Here is a 21765-nt window from a genome sequence, read left to right on the forward strand (position 1 = left end):
AACTCATTAGAGGGTTAGTGCACAATATAAATTGACATATTCAGAGGTGACACAATCATTCTTAACACTTCTGGACATTGCATAATGCTACTGGACATTAGTGGATCAAAGAAATTCATCCAACATAGCGAAAGAGGCAATGCGAAATAAAAGGCAGAATCTGTCAAAACAGAACAGTTCGTATTGACGAATTTTAAAATGGCACCAGACTTGCTCAAATGAAAATGCTCAAATTGAATGAAAGTTGCGTACATATCTGAGGATCATGCACGTAAATTGGCTTAATTTTCTGAGTTACCTACAGGGAGGTGGACCCAGATTCGTGACAGCAAAGAAATCTGGAACTGTGCAGTAATCCAAATCTAGTACTTACTTTTCTATCAACGGCTTAACTTGGCACAACAAAACACAAAACTAAGATAAGGAGAGGTTGCTACAGTAGTAAACAACTTCCAAGACACAAAATAAAAACAAAGTACTGTAGGTAAAAACATGGGTTGTCTCCCATAAGCGCTTTTCTTTAACGCCTTTCAGCTAGGCGCAGAAAGTGTGTATCAAGTATTATCGAAAGATGAAGTGTCAACATCATAATTTGTTCTCATAATAGAATCAAAAGGTACCTTCATTCTCTTTCTAGGGAAGTGTTCCATACCTTTCTTGAGAGGAAATTGATATTTAATATTACCTTCCTTCATATCAATGATAGCACCAACAGTTCGAAGAAAAGGTCTTCCCAATATAATGGGGCAAGATGCATTGTATTCAATATCCAAGACAACAAAATCAACGGGAACCAGGTTATTGTTAATGGTAATGCGAACATTATCAACTTTACCCAAAGGTTTCTTTGTAGAATGATCAGCAAGATTAACATCCAAATAACAATTTTTCAGCGGTGGCAAGTCAAGCATATTATAAATTTTCTTAGGCATAACAGAGATACTTGCACCAAGATCACATAAAGCATTACAATCAAAATCTTTAATCTTCATCTTAATGATGGGCTCCCAACCATCCTCTAACTTTTTAGGAATAGAGGCTTCACGCTCTAGTTTCTCTTCTCTAGCTTTTATGAGAGCATTTGTAATATGATGCGTGAAAGCCAAATTTATAGCACTAGCATTAGGACTTTTAGCAAGTTTTTGCAAGAACTTTATAACTTCAGAGATGTGGCAATCATCAAAATTCAAACCATTATAATCTAAAGCAATGGGATCATCATCCCCAATGTTGGAAAAATTTCAGCAGCTTTATCACAGGCAGTTTCAAATAGCTTTAGCAGTTTCGTGCAGTTTTTCGCGCTTTGCATTCGAAGTGGAAACATTGCTAACACCAATTCTTTTATTAGTATGAGTAGGAGGTGCAGCAACATGTGTAGCATTAGCATTACTAGTGGTGGTAATAGTCCAAACTTTAGCTATATTCTTCTCTTTAGCTAGTTTTTCATTTTCTTCTCTATCCCACCTAGCACGCAGTTCAGCCATTAATCTTATATTCTCATTAATTCTAACTTGAATGGCATTTGCTGTAGTAGTAATTTTATTATGATGATTCTCATTAGTCATAACTTTCGATTTCAAAAGATCAACATCAGCAGCAAGACTATCAACTTTAGAAGCAAGTATATCAATTTTCCCAAGCTTTTCTTCAACAGATTTGTTAAAAGCAGTTTGTGTACTAATAAATTCCTTAAGCATGGCTTCAAGTCCAGGTGAACTCCTATTATTGTTGTAAGAATTCCCATAAGAATTACCATAGCCGTTGCCATTATTATAAGGATATGGCCTATAGTTGTTACTAGAATTGTTCCTAAGCATTGTTGTTGAAATTATTATTTTTAATGAAGTTTACATCAACATGTTCTTCTTGTGCAACCAATGAAGCTAATGGAACATTATTAGGATCAATATTAGTCCTATCATTCACAAGCATAGACATAATAGCATCGATCTTATCACTCAAGGAAGAGGTTTCTTCGACAGAATTTACCTTCTTACCTTGTGGAGCTCTTTCCGTGTGCCATTCAGAGTAGTTGATCATCATATTATCAAGAAGCTTTGTTGCTTCACCAAGAGTGATGGACATAAAGGTACCTCCAGCAGCTGAATCCAATAAATTCTGTGAAGAAAAATTTAGTCCTGCATAGAAGGTTTGGATGATCATCCAAGTAGTCAGTCCATGGGTTGGGCAATTTTTAACCATAGATTTCATTCTTTCCCAAGCTTGAGCAACATGTTCAGTATCTAATTGTTTAAAATTCATTATGCTACTCCTCAAAGATATAATTTTAGTAGGGGGATAATATCTACCAATAAAAGCATCCTTGCATTTAGTCCATGAATCGATACTATTCTTAGGCAGAGATAGCAACCAATCTTTAGCTCTTCCTCTTAATGAGAAAGGGAACAATTTTAGTTTAATAATATCACCATCTACATCTTTATATTTTTGCATTTCACATAGTTCAACAAAATTATTAAGATGGGCAGCAGCATCATCGGAACTAACACCAGAAAATTGCTCTCGCATAACAAGATTCAAGAAAGCAGTGTTTAATTTCAAAGAATTCTGCTGTAGTAGCAGGTGGAGCAATAGGTGTGCATAAGAAATCATTATTATTTGTGGTTGTGAAGTCACACAACTTAGTGTTTTCAGCGTTGGCCATTTTAGCAACAGTAAATAAAGCAAACTAGACAAAGTAAATGCAAGTAAACTAATTTTTTTGTGTTTTTGATATAGCAAACAAGATAGCAAATAAAGTAAAACTAGCAACTAATTTTTTTTGTATTTTGATTTAGTGCAGCAAACAAAGTAGTAAATAAAACTAAGCAAGACAAAAACAAAGTAAAGAGATTGAGAAGTGGAGACTCCCCTTGCAGCGTGTCTTGATCTCACCCGGCAACGGCGCCTTAAAATATGCTTGATGGCGTGTAACTCACACGTTCGTTGGGAACCCCAAGAGGAAGGTATGATGCGCACAGCAGCAAGTTTTCCCTCGTAAAGAAACCAAGGTTTATCGAACCAGGAGGAGCCAAGAAGCACGTTGAAGGTTGATGGCGGCGGGATGTAGTGCGGCGCAACACCGAGAGATTCCGGCGCCAACGTGGAACCTGCACAACACAACCAAAGTACTTTGCCCCAACGAAACAGTGAGGTTGTCAATCTCACCGGCTTGCTGTAACAAAGGATTAACCGTATTGTGTGGAAGATGATTGTTTGCAGAAAACAGTAGAACAAAGATTGCAGTAGATTGTATTTCAAGAAAGAGAATTGGACCGGGGTCCACAGTTCACTAGAGGTGTCTCTCCCATAAGACGAACAACATGTTGGGTGAACAAATTACAGTTGGGCAATTGACAAATAAAGAGAGCATGACCATGCACATACATATCATGATGAGTATAGTGAGATTTAATTGGGCATTACGACAAAGTACATAGACCGTCATCCAACCGCATCTATGCCTAAAAAGTCCACCTTCGTGTTATCATCCGAACCCCTCCAGTATTAAGTTGCTAACAACAGACAATTGCATTAAGTATTGCGCGTAATGTAACTAGTGACTACATCCTTGAACATAGCACTAATGTTTTATCCCTAGTGGCAACAGCACATCCATAACCTTAGTGGTTCTTGTCACTCCTCCAGATTCACAGAGGCATGAACCCACTATCGAGCATAAATACTCCCTCTTGGAGTTACTAGCATCAACTTGGCCAGAGCATCTACTAATAACGGAGAGCATGCAAGATCATAAACAACACATAAGCATAGCTTTGATAATCAACATAACAAGTATTCTCTATTCATCGGATCCCAACAAACGCAACATATAGAATTACAGATAGATGATCTTGATCATGTTAGGCAGCTCACAAGATCCGACAATGATAGCACAATGGGGAGAAGACAACCATCTAGCTACTGCTATGGACCCATAGTCCAGGGGTAGACTACTCACACATCACACCGGAGGCGACCATGGCGGCGTAGAGTCCTCCGGGAGATGATTCCCCTCTCCGGCAGGGTGCCGGAGGCGATCTCCTGGATCCCCCGAGATGGGATCGACGGCGGCGGCGTCTCTGGAAGGTTTTCCGTATAGTGGTTCTCGGTACTGGGGTTTTCGTCACGGAGACTTTTTATAGGCGAAAGGGCAGGTCAAGAGGCGGCACGGGGGTCCCACACCACAGGGCCGCGCGGCCAAGGGGGGGGGCCGCGCCGCCCTATAGTGTGGCCCCTCCGTGGCCCCTCTTCGTCTCTCCTTCGGACTTCTGGAAGCTTCGTGAGAAAATAGGCCCCTGGGCTTTGATTTCGTCCAATTCCGAGAATATTTCCTTACTAGGATTTCTGAAACCAAAAACAGCAGAAAACAAAGAATCGGCACTTCGGCATCTTGTTAATAGGTTAGTTCCAGAAAATGCACGAATATGACATAAAGTGTGCATAAAACATGTAGATAACATCAATAATGTGGCATGGAACATAAGAAATTATCGATACGTCGGAGACGTATCAGTTACTATTGCTGTGTGTTCTGAATTATTCTTGGCTTAACTGAATTTTTCGGTCTTTGAATTGTTCTGTGCTGAATTATGCTGTGCTGATTTATGTTGTCGCCGGCGGCGCCGCCCATTTATGGTCGCCGGAGTTAGAAGCGGCACGGTGGCGCCGCCCATTTATGGTCGCCGGAGTTTGTAGCAACAACAAGTATAACTGACAGCACAATATCTGTCATGACAAATGCAAGAACTGGAGCACCATTTGTGTGCTCACAATGCATAATTCATGAATTTGTCATCATTCATCAAGTATAGCAAGTAATTCATCAACTGCCAAGGCACAGTATAGCATCATTCATCATAATTTAACAAGTATGTCATGAAATCATCATCTGGAGCTCCATTTCTATACTGCCAAGGCACAATTGATCAGAATTTAACTAGTAATTCATGAAAGCATCAAATGGAGCACCATTTGTGTACTGACAAGTCATAATTCAGTACAATATAACAAGTCATCAAATGGAGCACCATACATATGCACCATAAGTCATCAGTACAACCAAAATAACCAGTAGTACAGTTCATTCAGCACTCAGTAAGAAGGGCCAGCATCATGATCTGGGCCAGCATCATGATCTGGGCCAGCATAACCACAGTTCATATAAGCCCATGTCCTTGTCCTTTTGTACGCTGGATAGCCGGCTTCGTATTCTGACTCTGTCGATGGTGTAGTAGATCTTGGTGGAGCAAATGCAGCTCTTGCTGGTGGTCTTGCTGGTGGGGCAGTGCTACAAGCTGTAGAAGCAGAAGTAGCAATATGACGACGACGAGGAGCAGCTGCAGAACTTGGTCGAGGAGCAGCAGCAGCACTTGTTCCAGGAGCAGCAGCACCTGCTCCAGGAGCAGCAGCAGCACTTGGTGGAGGAGCAGCAACAGCACTTGGTGGAGGAGCAGCAGCTGCACTTTGTCGAGGAGCAGTAGTAACATTTGGTCCAGGAGCATCAGCAGCACTAGGATCATCTTCACCTCTGTTGCGCTACAAGTTGCAAGTCATAGTTAGGAAAGCAAGTTCAAAAGTAAAAAAAAACAAATAACTAGCAGGTTGGGCTACAATTTACTAACCACATGTTTATTCTTTCTAACAAGTAGATCAGGCCTCAACGGCGTAGTGCAACTGGTGTACTTGTGTCCCTGCAATTTGCTGTTTGAGCAGGTTATTGTCCCCATCCTAGATGTATCTTTAGCTTTGGGCTTCTCAAACTTGCCCTTTCTCCTCTTCTCTGCCTTTCTCCCTCTAGTGATCTTGAAATCAGGAGGGACGATGTCCGGAGAGTCAGTCTTTGGCCAGTCATGCTGCCCAGGCACAGGGAAAATCATAGGCTTGAATGCTTCAATGTACATGGGTTTCATGAAGAATTTGCTCACATAGTCCTCTGGTTTTTGCTTGGCCTTGATTATAGCACTACAAGCATGATTACAAGGGAGCCCTGTGACATCCCATCTCCTGCATCCACATGTTCTAGCTGCCAAATCAACAGCATGTATCTGATCACCTTTTCCATTAGTCACTTCCCACAGATCAGTCCCTGAAATTCTTGGTGTGCAAGGCCTGGAGTACTTCTTGGCTAGCTCTAGCTGCTCCATGAAATGTGGTGTGATCACCCACCTAGCAGTTTGTCCACCAACCCTCTTCTCATGATTCCTAACCATTAACTTGTTCTTTATACCAATAAGCATTGTTCTTATCGGCTTCTTCCTAACATCCAAGATATATCTGTTAAACACCTCACTGAGGTTGTTAACAACTAGGTCAGTCTTGCAGTTGGTGTCGAATGCATGCCGTGCCCATGTGTGGGGTGGGATCTGACTCAGCCATTTCCAAGCCTCTTCACTCTCCACTTTTAAAGTCTCCATTGCAGCCTCAAACTGGTCCTTATGGTATGCATAGCTGGCTCTATCCATGCATTTCTTCAGATCTTCCCCCCTGAATCCAGCCGTTTGAAAGTTTGCGTAAATGTGTCTTAGACAATATCTTTGGTGAGCAGAAGGGAACACTTGGGTCACTGCTTTGAGAAGTCCCTGTCCATTTATATAACAATTTGCAGTTTCAGTAACACTACCATGACATATGAGGTAAGACTAGCATATGAGGTAAGACTAGCATATGAGGTAAGACAAATAGGACTAACCTTTTGCCTATCGGACATAATTGTGTAAGGACCAAATTCTCCTTGTTCTCCTCCCAAAGCATATTTCAGCTGAGTCAAAAACCAGCACCAATTGGCTGTGTCCTCTTTTGGGACGACTGCGAAGGCAATAGGGAACATGTTGTTATTTCCATCTCGGCCGGTTGCAGCTAGTATTTGAGCACCAGTGCAGAGTTTGATGAAGCAACCATCCAAATCTGCAGTACAAACAATTATTCACATCATCCTATGAAGAAATGCAGTAGTTGATTTGGCAGTACCTGCTTCTTCTTCAGTTACAAACAAATCTTCAATATCTGTATCACCTTGGCAGTGTGACATTGGATCCTCTTTTTGCTTTCTCATCTCCTCCAAGATCTCATCAGCTTCAGCCTTTTCCTTCATCCTGATTTCAACAGAATCAGCTAAGTCTCCCATGTCAAATGCTGCATCATGTGTGCCCACATCTGCATCCGCATCACTATCTGACAGCTCAACATCTTCATCAACATCATAGAACTGAGGATGATTGTGCGAACCCTGCCCAACAGGATTATTACTACCAACTTGGCTATTAAACAATTGACCATCTTCATCCACGGCATACACAGGTGGCTCACTGAAATCCAACACAATTGGAGATGAATAAGTTACAATGCTAGAGCAATTATCCCCTGATGTGCTGCCTTGTTTGGTTTTTTTTAATTTCTTATCAACAGCATGTAGTCCCCTCTTAGCAGTCAAGTTTAACACCTTTGTTGAATCAAAATGCAGTAGCAGCTCATATATTTTAGCATTGTTCTCAACCAATTCCATTTCACTTTGAATTCTACAGTACATAGAATCCCCAAATCCATAGCCACGGGGCTCAAGCATTGAAACTAGTTTCATGTAAGTCAGGTCATCACGGCAAATTTGGTTCTCTAGCATATCCTGACCATCCTCAAATTGTATCCTCACATCCCAAACTTCAGTATCTAGGCTACAAAGCAAATAGAAATGTCCAAATGAGTAAAATTGGACCTACAGGGTGGAGAGGAAGATACATAACATGGAGTAGAGCAACTTACCCATCTCCGACGTCGGCGTGGCTGCTTGTCCTGGTCGAGTTCGTCGCCGGGTCGTCTCCGTCCTCCCACATCTGGGCGATGAAATCCGCCGACGAAACGCGGGCCGGCGGCCACAGGTCATCCAGCCCGTCGTCATACACTCCGCCTTCTCCAGCACTCCTCCCGCCTGCGCCGCCTCCTTCGCCGCCAGCAGCGCCGCCGCTGCCGCCGCCATCGCCTTCCTCCATCGCCACCGCTCGAAAAAGAAAAGGGGGGAAATAACAGAGATAGAGCCAAATCGTGCCCTAACGGCCACAGATGGAGCCGAATCGTGCCCTAACGGCTCAGCAACGGACGTTGGCTATGACATGTGGGACCGCCCGCTTAATTCTCGTTTAACTCCAGAGTTGCGCAATCTGTTACGACCTGCCCCAGAAGTTGCACTTACTTGAAAAAATTACCAGAGTTAGTACCTACTCGCAACCGTTACCCCAAAAGTGGTACCTATATGTAATTTACTCCCGTGGTCACCACGCATGTGGCGTGCCATCACGTTCCCGAGCACCCCAGGCCCTTAAGCCCCGTACAACGTATCTCAACTGTGAGGTGTCAGTGTCTTGACTCAACCGAGAGGCCTTGACCTCGCCTCCTCTGTCGTCTATGATCTGACGGACACCTGCACGTGGCTTCAAAAATCGCCTTGCTGTGACATTTCGAGCACACGCCTATGCACTCACCTCACTGCGCCTCACCTGCATGCCCTACTTGGCCGTCCAATACCCGCACGAGATCGAGAAGCCACCGGCCGGTCTTGGACCTGGCCGTGGACCGTGCACCACCTCACCTCTACTAGATTTAGATGTGCGCTTTGGCGCACGATCCCGTAAAATTCGCTATGATTTATATTTTGTATGCAACTATAAAATTAAGGTGGAAAAATGATAATACACTTTTTGGGTCTTACAAAGCAAAGTTTACAGTGTTGCTCTCTCAAGAGCAACAGAAGTAATGAAGGAAATTTTTGTAAAACGTATATAGTTAGCTGATAAAATGAAAAGGAATATCATAAGAATAATTACTGGAACCAAAAGAAATTTCAAAGATATCAATCTAATTGACCTATCAGGCAAGGGTGATTAACAGTCAAAAGCAACAAAATGGAGTTCATAAAAATTGTAAGTTTAGGAATGGGAGCTCATTATCATTTTCTCCAAACAATCACATGCAAGAGTTTAAAGTCGATCAATTCAGCAAGAGATTTCCTCAGATAGTCACCTACTTGGTGACGCAGAAAAAGAATTTGTTCAAACAATTTTGGAAGACTGTAGAGAAATACAAAGGAATGCAGGAAACATAATATGGGGTTGTTTACTATATACTGAAAGAAAAATACAATTTTACAGTGTAGATACCATATGGTTTAATAAATATGGGTGACATGCATTTTTTATGCGAGAAATGAATCCAACATTATTGCAGGCAACTAATAAAGTAATGTAGATACCAAAATCAAAGACTGTTATATTATGCCACTTGAGGAAAATAGCTCAAGAGGGATTTACCTAAATTATATTTACATTATACTATATGAAACAGATCTTTAATATTTCTTCCATGAAGCAGTCAAGTTCCTCAGCCCCAAAATTATATTTGATATTGAATTTAAAGAACACACAGTTGTCCTGGAAAAGGTACTCAGTTTCAGTTAAAAATCGATAACATTTGTTTTCTTTTCCTAGGGGTAGTATGGAATTATAATGTTGTAATTACTTGCAAAAAATGCCATGTTGCCATTGTAGCAAATATCTTGGTTGCACTATCCCAAGAGATCTGCCATATCGAACTCTGGTCTCTTTCCAATACTTACAATCTAAATGAAATTTAGTTAACCCATAATGTTTTCTCCAGTCACACAAATAGTAGGGGATACTAACTTCTGGACTGAAAGCATGAATTACCATTGGAAAAGGCATCTTTAATTGCTTCCATGACATTGTGGTTGGCAGGGTCGATGCAGAGGCAATGACCGTGGATCCATTGTCTACCCAAAAATTGTTCTCTTTCGCCCAAGCATATCCTTCTTTCTCACAAACCCCACCGTGGATTCACACCCTCTGAATATTATCCAAAGAAGAAAGCATCACGATCCATATATAAAAACCTAGAATTCACCAAAATAATAATAAAACAAATATCATTTTTGGTTGTAAGTAAGGTCTGTGTACAATGCTAACATTCTCCTAGTGACCCGCTTCTAGGATGGAAGGCTGTAACCGCCACCTCCTTAATTAGCGCCCTCGCCACTGAAATCGTGGATGAGGACAAGGGAGGTAGAGCTAGGTCATGGCATCCCTGTGGCATGATGTTTAACACACAGATGTACCACATAGAACCATTAAACAATTAGTTGTGTTCTAGAAATGGAGAACTATAAGCCACTATTAAGCATTATGAATATATTGATATCATCTGTAATCATTCAAATAGTGCATACTGCAGCCTCAAGAATGGATAGAGTCCCAGACGACATGAGGTCCTGAGGAGAACCACTTCATATCCATGGTATCTAATTAAAGGAATGTCAAAGAATGGAGGAGAACCACTTCATATCCATGGTATCTAATTAAAGGAATGTCAAAGAATGGCAATAAATTAACCAACATGCATATATGGATTTCCAGATTTAGATCCCTGCTTTTCTTATAATTTTCTTAGAATACAGCGTGTAGTTCAAAGGAAATGAAAAAAAAATAGAATGAAGAGAATAAAATATACGCTGAATCTGAAACCTGAAGACACAAAGCAAAACTAACACGTACTAAATATTTCCACCTTAGAACCACGACCACATCAAAAACTGCACTTGGCCATGTTAAACTCGTAACAGGAATCATCGATGAAGATAGGGCCATACGGAGAAGTACCTTCTATCTAGAGATAAGAACAAGGACCAAAAAAATCAGTTTACCATAAGATATTAGATTATACCTTATGTACATAGGCTGTCCACAAGAATGGTCATATTACCTTATAGTTCACAGAGGTGGCATTACTTCTCCACGAAAAGCACCTTACCGTAATAGAAATCAAGCAACCATGCCAGTGACCAGATAGGCCATAGAAGACTGAAATGATCTGTTTAGATACCGTAGAACTAACCTGGGGGAGACCTTTTACTATGAACTCGCTGTCTTGTAAAGATCTGGGTGCAGACATTACTATGCAGCTTTAACCTATTGCCTCACCACTGACAGAAAAGGCCACTGACAAGTATAGATGAAGCTGACTTAAGCATGTACAGTGTAGTCAACCATTAGTTCTTTTGTAGCAGAAAAGCCGAACAAAGTAATATCTATGTGCATTGATTAGAAGAAGAAAAATAAAATATAAATGGAAGCTGTGAGCAGATGAAGCAAATGCAATGTATTCAAAGAAAGAGAGGATAGCATGAAAATCAAATTTTTCAAAAACGGATAATAGACTGTGGGTGCGGCCTGTCACGCGCCAGCTGTTGGGGCTGGCCTCGGCGACACACGCCGAACCAGCCCTCCGGCGACAAACGCCGGTGCCCTCTCTCTCTCGCACAGACGAAGGTGGAAGAAGACACAAGGTTTCCGGCCGGCGACGAACGCCGCCACGGGCGCACAGACACCCTACTTTGTTTATTTCAGCTGGCTCGTCACAGCAGCTACACAAGGGGTATTTATACACAGCGCACACACGCACGCCACGCTCGTCCACTACACTGGCCACTAACAGCACGAGCCACACGACCTACATGCATGCTCGCTCAACTGCTTGATCCGCACACTCCGGCCGCGCGCACGACGCGCTCCAACGCGCACAACGCTAGCCTTCAACAGATCGCCATACGATGGACACACTATGGGCAGACCCGCCTCGGCCACGTACAACCAACACGCACAAACGCGCTGGTCGTCGACAGGCACCGCATGGCGTGGCTTATGGCTAACACCAGCCAGAATGCCAGGAAAATATAGATGATTAAAAAATATTTATAATCATCAAGAAAAAGCAGAAAATAAAATAATAAAATTATGCTCCTAATATAAGAAAAGGAGTAGGCCTTACTACATATTAATCAAAACTTATAAATTAACCGGCACCGTACCTACTACCAAAGTACCAAGTACCAGCCCAATCTAAACCTATAAATTAACCGGTACCATACCTACTACCAAGTACCGGTAAGGCCTACTCAGCTTGACACCCTTTGAAGGCGTCATTTTTACAGATGAACACCTGCTAGCTATTTTTCCGTTGCAAACGCCCTGAAGCTTGATAAAATGGTAGGAGGTACCTGTACTATAATGATGATATAGCACTCACAGACACAATGCAATTCGGATTGATAGAAAAATTCCAATGATCATGTCCCCAATGATGAGCCCAGAGCAAGAGAATATGCCTGTGCTTGAAAGCTAAACCTGAAATGCCCATATGACATAGAACCAATCTGGTATGCAGAAGCAATTACTTCTATAAATGTTCCTAGACTACCCGGCTCCAGGAGGCTTCAAAAGGGGCAAATCCATCGTGTGCGTTGAAACTGGCAGCGACAGTAATTTTCGACGCCCGCTTTGGACGTCAGCCGTTGGATGGTGTCAATGTTTTTGTTACCTGCCGTTTCTGTAGATAGGTCGCTGACAACTAGGATCAGGCGCGTGCGGGGCCGGGCGAACATAGGCAGCGATGAGTGACCCTGCTCGTTTCACCCAAACCACTCCCCCAATCAGTGGCGTCCTCTCGTCCCCAATCCGCCGCCCTCCTCTCCTCACCCAATCTCCACCTCGTGTCCCCTCTCCTCTCCTCTAGATCCCGACCCGAACCCAACCCAGGCCAGGAGCGCGGTGGCGGCGGCGACTACCCCGACCCAAAGCGCGGCAGCGGCGGCCACGTGCGGCCGCTTGTCGTCAGCGGCGGCGACTAGGGTTGCTGGCCTCAAAACCCTAGCCGCTGCCTTTGCCTCGTCGTCCCTGTTCTCCTCGAGGAGGAGCTGGTCTGGAGGCGCTCAAGGAGCTCGAGCTCCGCCGTGCGTCCCCGGCTCCATGGAGACCAGCAGAAGCGGCGCTCGACTGCAGCTCTGCCCCGACCCCGATCCAGGGCAGCCCGGGAAGCCCCACGGCCTCCTCTACTGGAGTAGGCCGACGCCCATGAGCAGCGTGGGTTAGGGACCTCGACGTTGGCCTCTACATCGAGCAGGCGACCTCGACATCTAGCAGCGAGCACCAGTTCCGATCAGTCAGGACTAGATGCGATGCATCTGCCGTCTCTGTTGCCCAGCCGGGTGCCAAGTAGGTGTCCTGCAACTTCAGTACGTATTCCTTCTATTGCGTGATCTTTTTCAACCTTCGTTTTTTTTTCTGGCTTGCAGATGGCTCCACGGGGCAGCATTTTGTGAGGTGACGTTGATGCTTGCCCTTCTCTTGGAGAATACTTGATAATTTCCTAATCCCCTAAACATGCCTTGGCATTGGATGGATCAAGGAGCAGGTTACAGTTTATGTTTTTGGTCAAAGTTTCCTCTATTTTTCTGCTCTTAGCCTCTATTACAGTCTGTTCTATCTTGCTACACATTGGATCCTGCTGCAGTTGTATTTACTATTTACTATTATATAAAAATCAGCCATGTGCAAGCAACGGAGCTTAATTTGTACAGGTAGGTAGATGTAATCCTTCATCTTGTGTATCCAAAATGAGCAGATTTCTGTTGGAGATTATTACTTGTTAATTGGTTATTTTTGCTTGCACCGTGCAGTTGGCCATATCGACTACTGAGAAGGCTCAGTTGGTGTTGGATGTGATGTCTTGGTGGGATATGTTTTTCTATTGGATGCCTACAGTAACTACAGGATGCAAGAAGAACTTTGCAGGCAGGTTTATCCAATTATGACCCTCTATTTCCCATACTTGATAGAAGTGAGAAAATGTCTATAGTCCGAGCTTGATATTTGATACTAATCGCCATATTCTATATGACGTATGTGCAGTCCGGGGACTCTATCACGAGTTGCTCAATGTAACCTTCGCAATGGGCGGTGGCTGCAGCACGGTGAAACAATTCTGGTGAGAATTGATTTTGCTGGTTGCATATCAAATAATTAGAAAATACTTTTTGTTGCTTTAGCAGCACCAATTTGTTTTTCCTTCATCCTCCTATTTTAAAATTTGCTGTCAAGAGCGGAATGTCCATATATCCCAAGCTTGATATCTGATACTAATCATCTTATATTTCTATATGACGTGCTTGCGGTACAGGTCCACTCTCTCGAGTGGCTCGACGTGCCCTTCGCAATCAGTGGAAGCTGCTGCATGGTAAAACAACTCTGGTGCTAATTACTTTTGCTGGTTTCATATCAGATAAATGATAAAATATTGTTTGTTGCTTTAGCAGCACTAATTTGTTTTTTCTTCATCCCCTGTTTTAAAATATATTGTCAAGGGCAGAATGTCCATTGCAACACGACCGTTCAATCATCCTTGATAATTAAAAACACGGTAGTATGGCTGAGAAGTGTGGATGGTCAATGGTCGTGCCCGAGTAGCAGGGTTTGCATTATCCTATATATTATGGGAGATGGGCTGCTGATAATAAGATATGTAGGAAAAGAGACTGCCCTAGAATTTAGATAGTGTATAGGACTCTGAGTGCCTTGTTGTCTCAATAACATTTGTATTATGTTGGTGCGTGATTTTGAATCATGTTCATTCTGTAATATGGTGTGACTTTTGAGCTCCATATTTTCTAAAATTCCATGTAATCCTGGTAGAAGATCTTGCGTTTTCTTATTTGGTATACATGATATGCTGTGTACTCCTTTCGGTACAAAAATCAACAAATGGATTTGAGAATTAAATGTAACAATGGATTCACACATTCCCCATCTGTCACATAATAATCCAACATTTCATTATAGAAAATAATGTGGTTAACTTTAACATTGATCTGGGCTCACCTTCACCTCTTCCTATGCCTTTGTGTAACAAAACCTATTTATTTGGCGATTTGGATCATTTAGTGAGATGTCAGAATAAGTTTGGTTCTATTCAACTTCCCATTTAGTGAGATGTGAGAATGCCTTTGTGTAACAAAACCTATAATATATGTAGTCATATTATTGTGAATATTACTGCATGAATTGTTCTTTTGATCGAACTATTTCCAGTCACACTATGTACTGGATCAGTTACTAATTTGTCTCTATTGTATGCTTAGCCAAAAAGAAGACAAGGTCAAGTGGAACTGACTCTGGCGAGGAGTATATGTGAAAGATAGACTTGACTTTACATTAGGCCATTGATCAAATAACATCTTCGTTTGGGAGGGGAGCAATAATGTGGCTTGGCTGCTCTGAAAGTCACAGAGAAGTACCTGTTGTGTCTACTGGGTCTTTCTCTCTGGATCTTGCACTAGGGATCAGTAGGCTTCCAAAGGTATGCATTCCCAGTTTCCCCTATGTTTATGGAAGTTCTTTGAGCGGAAGCTCTTTTCTGTTCACTGTAATTATTCATTACATAGTGTCATTAGCAATCTGTAATCTATTTGGTAACAGAAAGGGTCTTTTCACATTTAGCTTTAGTCAGCAGTCCAATTTTTTGTAATTGCTTATGATGCTTCTGTAGTGATGTATTTTGTTTTGTAAAGGTAGCATGCCATTACTCTTTGGAGGGACGTGTTTTAGATGTGTATGGTCCAGAGGCTTCAGGGAAGATACCTCTTGCTTCAGTGGACAACTCTTGCATTCTTTTCACAAAACAATCTAATATTGAATGTTGCCTTTTAGAAATCTGGAATTTAGTTGGTTACAGATTTATATACTATTAGTAAACCTTGCTGGCGAGTTAGATATAGGCTCATTTAGGTTTTTTTTTGTCCTTGTACTTGCTTGACAGAAGTAAAATTTTCTGATATGGTCGACTGAAGTTGCCTACTGATGTTTTTGGTCCAAGAAGAAGGGGTAGATGCAAATGCATTACCTTGACCACAAAGCAACATTGCAAAATGCTAAATGCTAATACGATAATTATTATTTTTTCCTTTACTGATACAATATAGGATCCTTAAAGCAAGTGCATCATTTTTACTTAAACACATTCCACAAATTTACTGCTCGAAGAGCCCATCTTAAAGGTCTTGTACATGAACACTCCAGGTTAGTAGATAATGATATTTCAATTTCCGAAACTTTGTTTGCGCAATAGTTTTTAATGTGATATGTCTAAGGAGGAACAAAATTTTAAATGATCTGGTCTCGATTATATAACCATTTAGACGCTTCACTCTATGATTTTAACCCTACAAGTTTGAGTGCTATTTACCTCTCTGCAGAACTCTTTCAAAAAATTTAACCCCACAAGTTTCAGTAATACTCACCTCACTGCAGAACTATTTTTTCTTGTAAGAACTTCTGAATTTGTTCTCGGTAATCTACCTTCTATTTTTCTTGATACACCTAGGTGTTACTTGAATTCTTCAGATTTTATAGAGGTCATTATAGAGGGTACGATATCATATGGTTTCAAAATTGTTCCACATTTAGTTATTTTCGCAACCCAGAGAAGGTTTTCAATATAAATGAATAATTAAGTAGATCCCTGGCTATGCTTTGGTGGACTCCAGAGGCAAACATGCCAGGGTCAGTACATATCACTCTGTTTTATTTCACATGCCCATTGTCCTTTTCTTTTCGCCTATTTTATTCTTCCCAAATTTTCCACAAGGTTATTTATTATATTTAGAAAATATGGTATTACATATGCATTGTTGATTGCATCTTTTCTCTTTCGATCTATATCTCAGATGTTCTGAGACTTAGATACTAGGAAAACCTCTTGGATAATTAGGTCTTGAAACTGAATCTAAAAGAAGGTTAATGTCACCTACCTATTAACCAGTTCACATATAGCATATAGTAGTCATTGATGACCCTGTTATTTTTTAGGAAGTTAGATGTGTTAGCTATCACCACCAGTACAATTGGCATGGTGGCTGCAGAATCAAGGGCCATAAGGGAGCCTCGTGTTGTTCAGAAGACAACCAAGGTTGGCATCTTTTTAATTCTTATCGTTGGTGCAAGTAAGGTCAGAAGGATGCTAAAGGAAATCCAAATCCAAGGTCAGTTCAATGACTTCACGTGTCACTCAGTCTTATTGTTTTGAGGAGCTACTACAAATATACCCACCTTGTCTGTTCAGTAGGCAAGCATGTGGAAAGGGCGTCATATGATGTGAACTCTGTTATCATGACAAAGAGGGAAGGGCACAACCATGAAGTTCGAGCAGCCAGAAATAGCGGGCATGTGAGCGATGGTTCTGGGAGTGCTCTCAGAGGCCAACTGGAGTCATTCAACTTCCTCTTCAGGAATGGCAGACTACGATCTGCCTTGCCACCTGCAAATGCAGCATGGCTAGCTAACCGATTGATGATTTGGTATATTACGAGTTAGGCCCAGTTTATCACTTTCTTCCAGTTTATGGCCTCTTTGTGATGCCTTTTTCCTTTGCCTGCTATAATTTATGTGTTAATACTCTACTGGTTCATTATACTCCAATCTAGAGGTTTTCCAATACTGCGATGGAGTTCATTTTCAGAATCTTGTTATGTTAAGGAAAAACAATGTAGTTTACACAGTTCAGAAATTCTCAATTTGCATAAAATATATTATGTGTTACTTGCGAAACTAATTTGGGGTACTCGCATTAGAAAATGAATACCCAACCATTATGTGGGGTTAACGATTGTATGTCTTCAAATAAAAATACGGCTATTATGTGTTCTTATTGTGCTACTCACTTCAAGAAAGTGGATACTCGACTAATATGTGACCAAAACAACTCTAGACAAACTAATGGATCTTTCGGTGACCGTTTGAGCTTTCGTTGTCCATATTTCTTTTATTGAGTTACACATCATTGAGACTAAAGCATGTGTTTAAGTCACATGGAGTTGACACAATTTATAGTTATTGTTATATCAGTATAGAAACTCTTTTTTTCTTTGAGGAATCAGTATACAAACTCTTGGCCGACAAGTGTGCTTCCATTAACGGTAATTTATGACAGTCCCAGGTTTTGGTCACTTGAGTAATACAAAGTTACGAAAAACGATCAGACACAACTTAGTATTATTAAATCTATGCTTCATATGAAAACCAAGTCTGGTGTGATTCTGGTACTATCTTAGGCACAAGATACATCATTAAGTTACCTTACCTTAATCTTTAAAGTGTATATTTTGTTTTCTAAGTGTATTGATGGCTTTCAGCAGATTGCATTATCGTTATTTCTGAAATACATTTCTTTAAGATTTCCTATTATTTCACTGGATGTATTGTGTTATGATTCTGAATTGACAACATATTAGTTTAGGATTCTGAAATGTTTAATCGGTTTTGTCCTCTAAGTGTTGGGTAAAACATTTTTTTTTGTCTTTCTACTCATAATAAGTAAAAAACATTTTTCTTGGATTTAGTGATGTTCTTTTATGCTTCTTTTATGATGCTAGCTCTTTTGGTAAGAACCATAATTTGGTGGGGGAGCTTATACAAAAGCATAAAAACTAAAAAAATAGTACGAAATACCAAAATAATTTAATTTCAGGCTAATTCTTAATAAGCCAAAACTTATGATTTTAAATTCTGACTTGATTCTGCCATTTGCGCGAGAGCGCAACAGGTCATCTAGTTCTCTCTAATAAGTCCTGCACAGGGGCATCTGATAATCAATTGCACACAAAGCAATTCCTAGAAAGCTAGGAGAAGAATATAAACAAGTGCCTTTCTGTTGGGTTATCATATAGTTGAATAATACAAAAAAGGAAATAAGCTGATATGAAGCTTACCAAAGAACATCTCCGTCGTCACTATTAATCTCAAACCAAGACGACCTACTAATGTTATCCCTTGCCGCAGTTCATCTCTTCTAATTAAAGCTGAAAACACACGCTAAGCACTTGAGCAAAGCAATATCAAACTAAGGGATAAAAAAGGAATTATGAAAATCACACAAATATGTCAGCAAAAGCACATGACAACTGCTGCCCCCACTACTTCTTTAGTAGCACTTGCATCTTATATAACTGTTTGGCCTAGATGTGAAACCCAATTAGCATAGCTACGTGCAGATTTAGGTTTCTTCTTCAGAGAGGAATTATTCTACAAAATTGAGAAATGAATGGCTCCAACAAAGCAATGGTGTTTTACTTGTGTATGGTTGGCTGGTCTGCACAACTCCATTATGGTTCCCTATGATCAAAGCAAATTTGAATATTAAGTGTCGAAGAAAGAAAAAAAAGAATAATCAATAGCCTGTGAAACATCCAAGCACCTTGTCCACTTCATTTAATAGGTAGTACAAAGCATGTGCAAAGTTTATTTGAGGAGGCTAGGTATACTCATGAATTGGCAGGAATGAGAATGATCTCTTTATGTAACCGTGCCATAAGTAAAATAAACTATACACTGTGGGAAGCATGATTTTGAAGGCACTGCGGTGACATATATTCACAAATATTGTTCAGATGCAAACGGAAGCTCGAAGGCAGATAATTTTGTGCGAGAATTGCTTGTTGCTGAAAACATTAATTAATGTGGGAAGCTTGATAGTGTGTAAAGTGTAAGACAGTGTAACATGCTGATACAAATAAGTAAAGGTACGTTCAGTACATGCAAGGCAGAGTTCAGAGGAAAAAAGAGGCTCAAATGCAGATTACTATCTATGTGAATTGATATGTTTATTTTGGAATAATTATTGTTAGATTGAAATCAGAAAAGATATTGTGAGGTTCAATTTGACATCACTAACGGTTTATGTTTATCTTACTTATGCTAGTCACTGCAGGGTATGGTGAGGTCTGCGGCCGTCGCCGGCGCCACTCCCATCACCGTTGCTCGGGTCCAGCGCGAAGCGGAACTGCTCCTGCCGATGGCGAGACAGCACTGCTCCATCTCCAACCCCACCTCTATCTCCTCCCCCATATGCACAAAAACAAGACATTTAACTGCTTTAAAAGAGCCTTCTCAGTCTGCAGAAAACAGAGAATGACATCAAAACCACTGCGTTCTGTGATACTAAACATCATGATCAAATAGATGACGAAGGGCTACATTTCCAGCAACACATATACCTATATATGAATTGGGCACTACCATGCCAGACAACTCATTTGTTATTATTAGAGATAAAAATAAAGGAATTCAGTTATAATTTTATACACATAGATGGCATTCAGTTTAGTAAACTAATAAGAATGTGTCATTAAGAAATTTTATTAGAGCAGGCATGTATCTGACAGTGCAGCCACATATTCAGATTAAGAAATTGTCTCTACTTTTGTCTCAACCTTCAGGAAGGAGAGGGCAGCTGAACCACCTCAACCTCCGTCTCTGTAGCTTCTACCGGTTCCTCCCTTGCGTGAACGGAAGCCTACTAACATGAGAGAGAGAGAGAGAGAGAGAGAGAGAGAGAGAGAGAGAGAGAGAGAGAGAGAGAGAGAGGAACCTGTGGGTCGAGCAGTTTTCTCCGGATGACAGTGTCGTTCAGCCAGTTCTTGGACAGCACGAGGCTCTTCAGCGAGCTGCGCGGGGACGACGCCGTAGAGGTAGCTGGCGCTGAGGTTGAGCGCCTGCAGCACCGCGAGGAGGAGAAGCTTGGCACCCGGGAGCTAGCCCCAAACACTGAGCGGGGCGAGGAAGAGGGCAATGAGGCGGGTGAGCGTGGTGAACAGCGCATCGGCGGATGGAGACCGCCGTGATCTGGCCGCCGGTGCAGGCGATGGAGAGGGACGACGTGGGGAGGGTGCCTCCGCTGGTCTCGAGGGTGGGGAAGGCGCCGAGCTCCGGCGGGAGGCGGCAGGCGAGGTCGAGCTCCGCGAGCGCGGGCGCGTTGCCGAGCTCGAGCTCCGCGAGCGCGGGCGCGTTGCCGAGTTCTGGCGGGAGGCGGCCCGCGAGGTTGAGCTCCGCGAGCGCCGCCGCCCTCCACCTCCGTCCGCCGCCCCTCCGGCGCTGCTCCCCGCCGCCGGTCGCCGCCCTCCATCTCCCGGCCGCCGTCCCCGTGCGCCCGCCCGCCCCCGTGCGCCTCCCCTGCCGCCGGCGCTCTCCCGCCCGCCCCAGCCATCTCCGCCGTCCGACGCGCCGCCGCCCTCCGGCGCTGCTCCCGCCGCCGGTCGCCGCCCTCCATCTCCCGGCCGCCGTCCCCGTGCGCCCGCCCGCCCGTGCGCCTCCCTGCCGCCGGCGCTCTCCCGCCCGCCCCAGCCATCTCCGCCGTCCGACGACACGCGGTTGCGGGGCGAGCGGCGGCCGAAGGCGAGCTCGGCAGCAGGGAGAGGGAGCTGGGGAGGCGGCGGCTGCATCTGCGGGATTGGAAGGGAGAGGGAGCGACGGGATTGGAGAGAGGCCACGCGCGACGCGAGAGTCTGGGCCGAGCGGGCTTTCACACGACCCATGGATAAAAAGTGGGTCTGCGGGAGGGCCTCAGCGCCCTGGACGAACGGCCGGCCGAGATCGCGCCACGTAAGCTCGATCGAACGGCCGAAAATCCAAAGCGCTATGAGAGCTCCATGGGGGTGCAGCAATCATACCGTGGGATACTCCTCACGTCTCTCTTCATCTCCCTGCAAACACAAAACATGTTCAAAAATTATGAAAAAAAATGTCAACACACATCTATATTATATATGTAATGCCAAAAATTTGCAAGTTCAAATTTGACATACACTTAGAGAGACAAAAAGACAAATATGGGTGTGAATAGTATAAAAATATTATTCAACCAAATCTGACACTATTCACAATAGAATTTTTTTTTTTTTTGTTTCTCTAAGTGTAAATCAGATTTTGAGTTGAAATTTCTCGGGTTGTAGACACAACACAACACTACTGGAGACATGCCCTTCAATCCCGGCCCATAAGGGATCCCGATTGGCCAACCGGGACTAAACAAGCAGGACTAAAAGACCTTTAGTCCCGGCCCGATTACTAGCTGGGACAAAAGGCCCTCCTCGTGCGCGCG

The 21765-nt window shown here is 42.6% G+C and overlaps 2 long non-coding RNA genes across 6 annotated transcripts; one reads left to right on the plus strand and one right to left on the minus strand.

Annotated features, from left to right (window-relative positions):
* Window positions 1-9524: 9524 nt before the first annotated feature.
* LOC127349422 (uncharacterized) lies at window positions 9525-20786 on the minus strand. Of its 2 annotated transcripts, XR_011742331.1 has the most exons (5): window positions 20257-20786; window positions 19579-19780; window positions 18960-19001; window positions 18599-18688; window positions 9525-11000 (listed from the first exon to the last, which is right to left on the minus strand). It is a non-coding gene; the product is annotated as an uncharacterized lncRNA (long non-coding RNA). The 2 variants fall into 2 exon arrangements; XR_011742330.1 differs by lacking the exon at window positions 18960-19001.
* On the plus strand, window positions 12205-17442 carry LOC127349421 (uncharacterized). 4 transcript variants are annotated; one of them, XR_011742328.1, is made up of 9 exons: window positions 12208-13052; window positions 13133-13251; window positions 13351-13417; window positions 13517-13631; window positions 13749-13824; window positions 14017-14073; window positions 14975-15192; window positions 16701-16873; window positions 16954-17442. It is a non-coding gene; the product is annotated as an uncharacterized lncRNA (long non-coding RNA). The 4 variants fall into 4 exon arrangements; XR_011742329.1 differs by having other exon boundaries at window positions 13385-13417; XR_007880258.2 differs by having other exon boundaries at window positions 12205-13052; window positions 13133-13417; window positions 13517-13635.
* Window positions 20787-21765: the final 979 nt, after the last annotated feature.

This window comes from Lolium perenne, chromosome 4, assembly GCF_019359855.2.
Source record: "Lolium perenne isolate Kyuss_39 chromosome 4, Kyuss_2.0, whole genome shotgun sequence".
Lineage (NCBI taxonomy): Eukaryota > Viridiplantae > Streptophyta > Magnoliopsida > Poales > Poaceae > Lolium > Lolium perenne.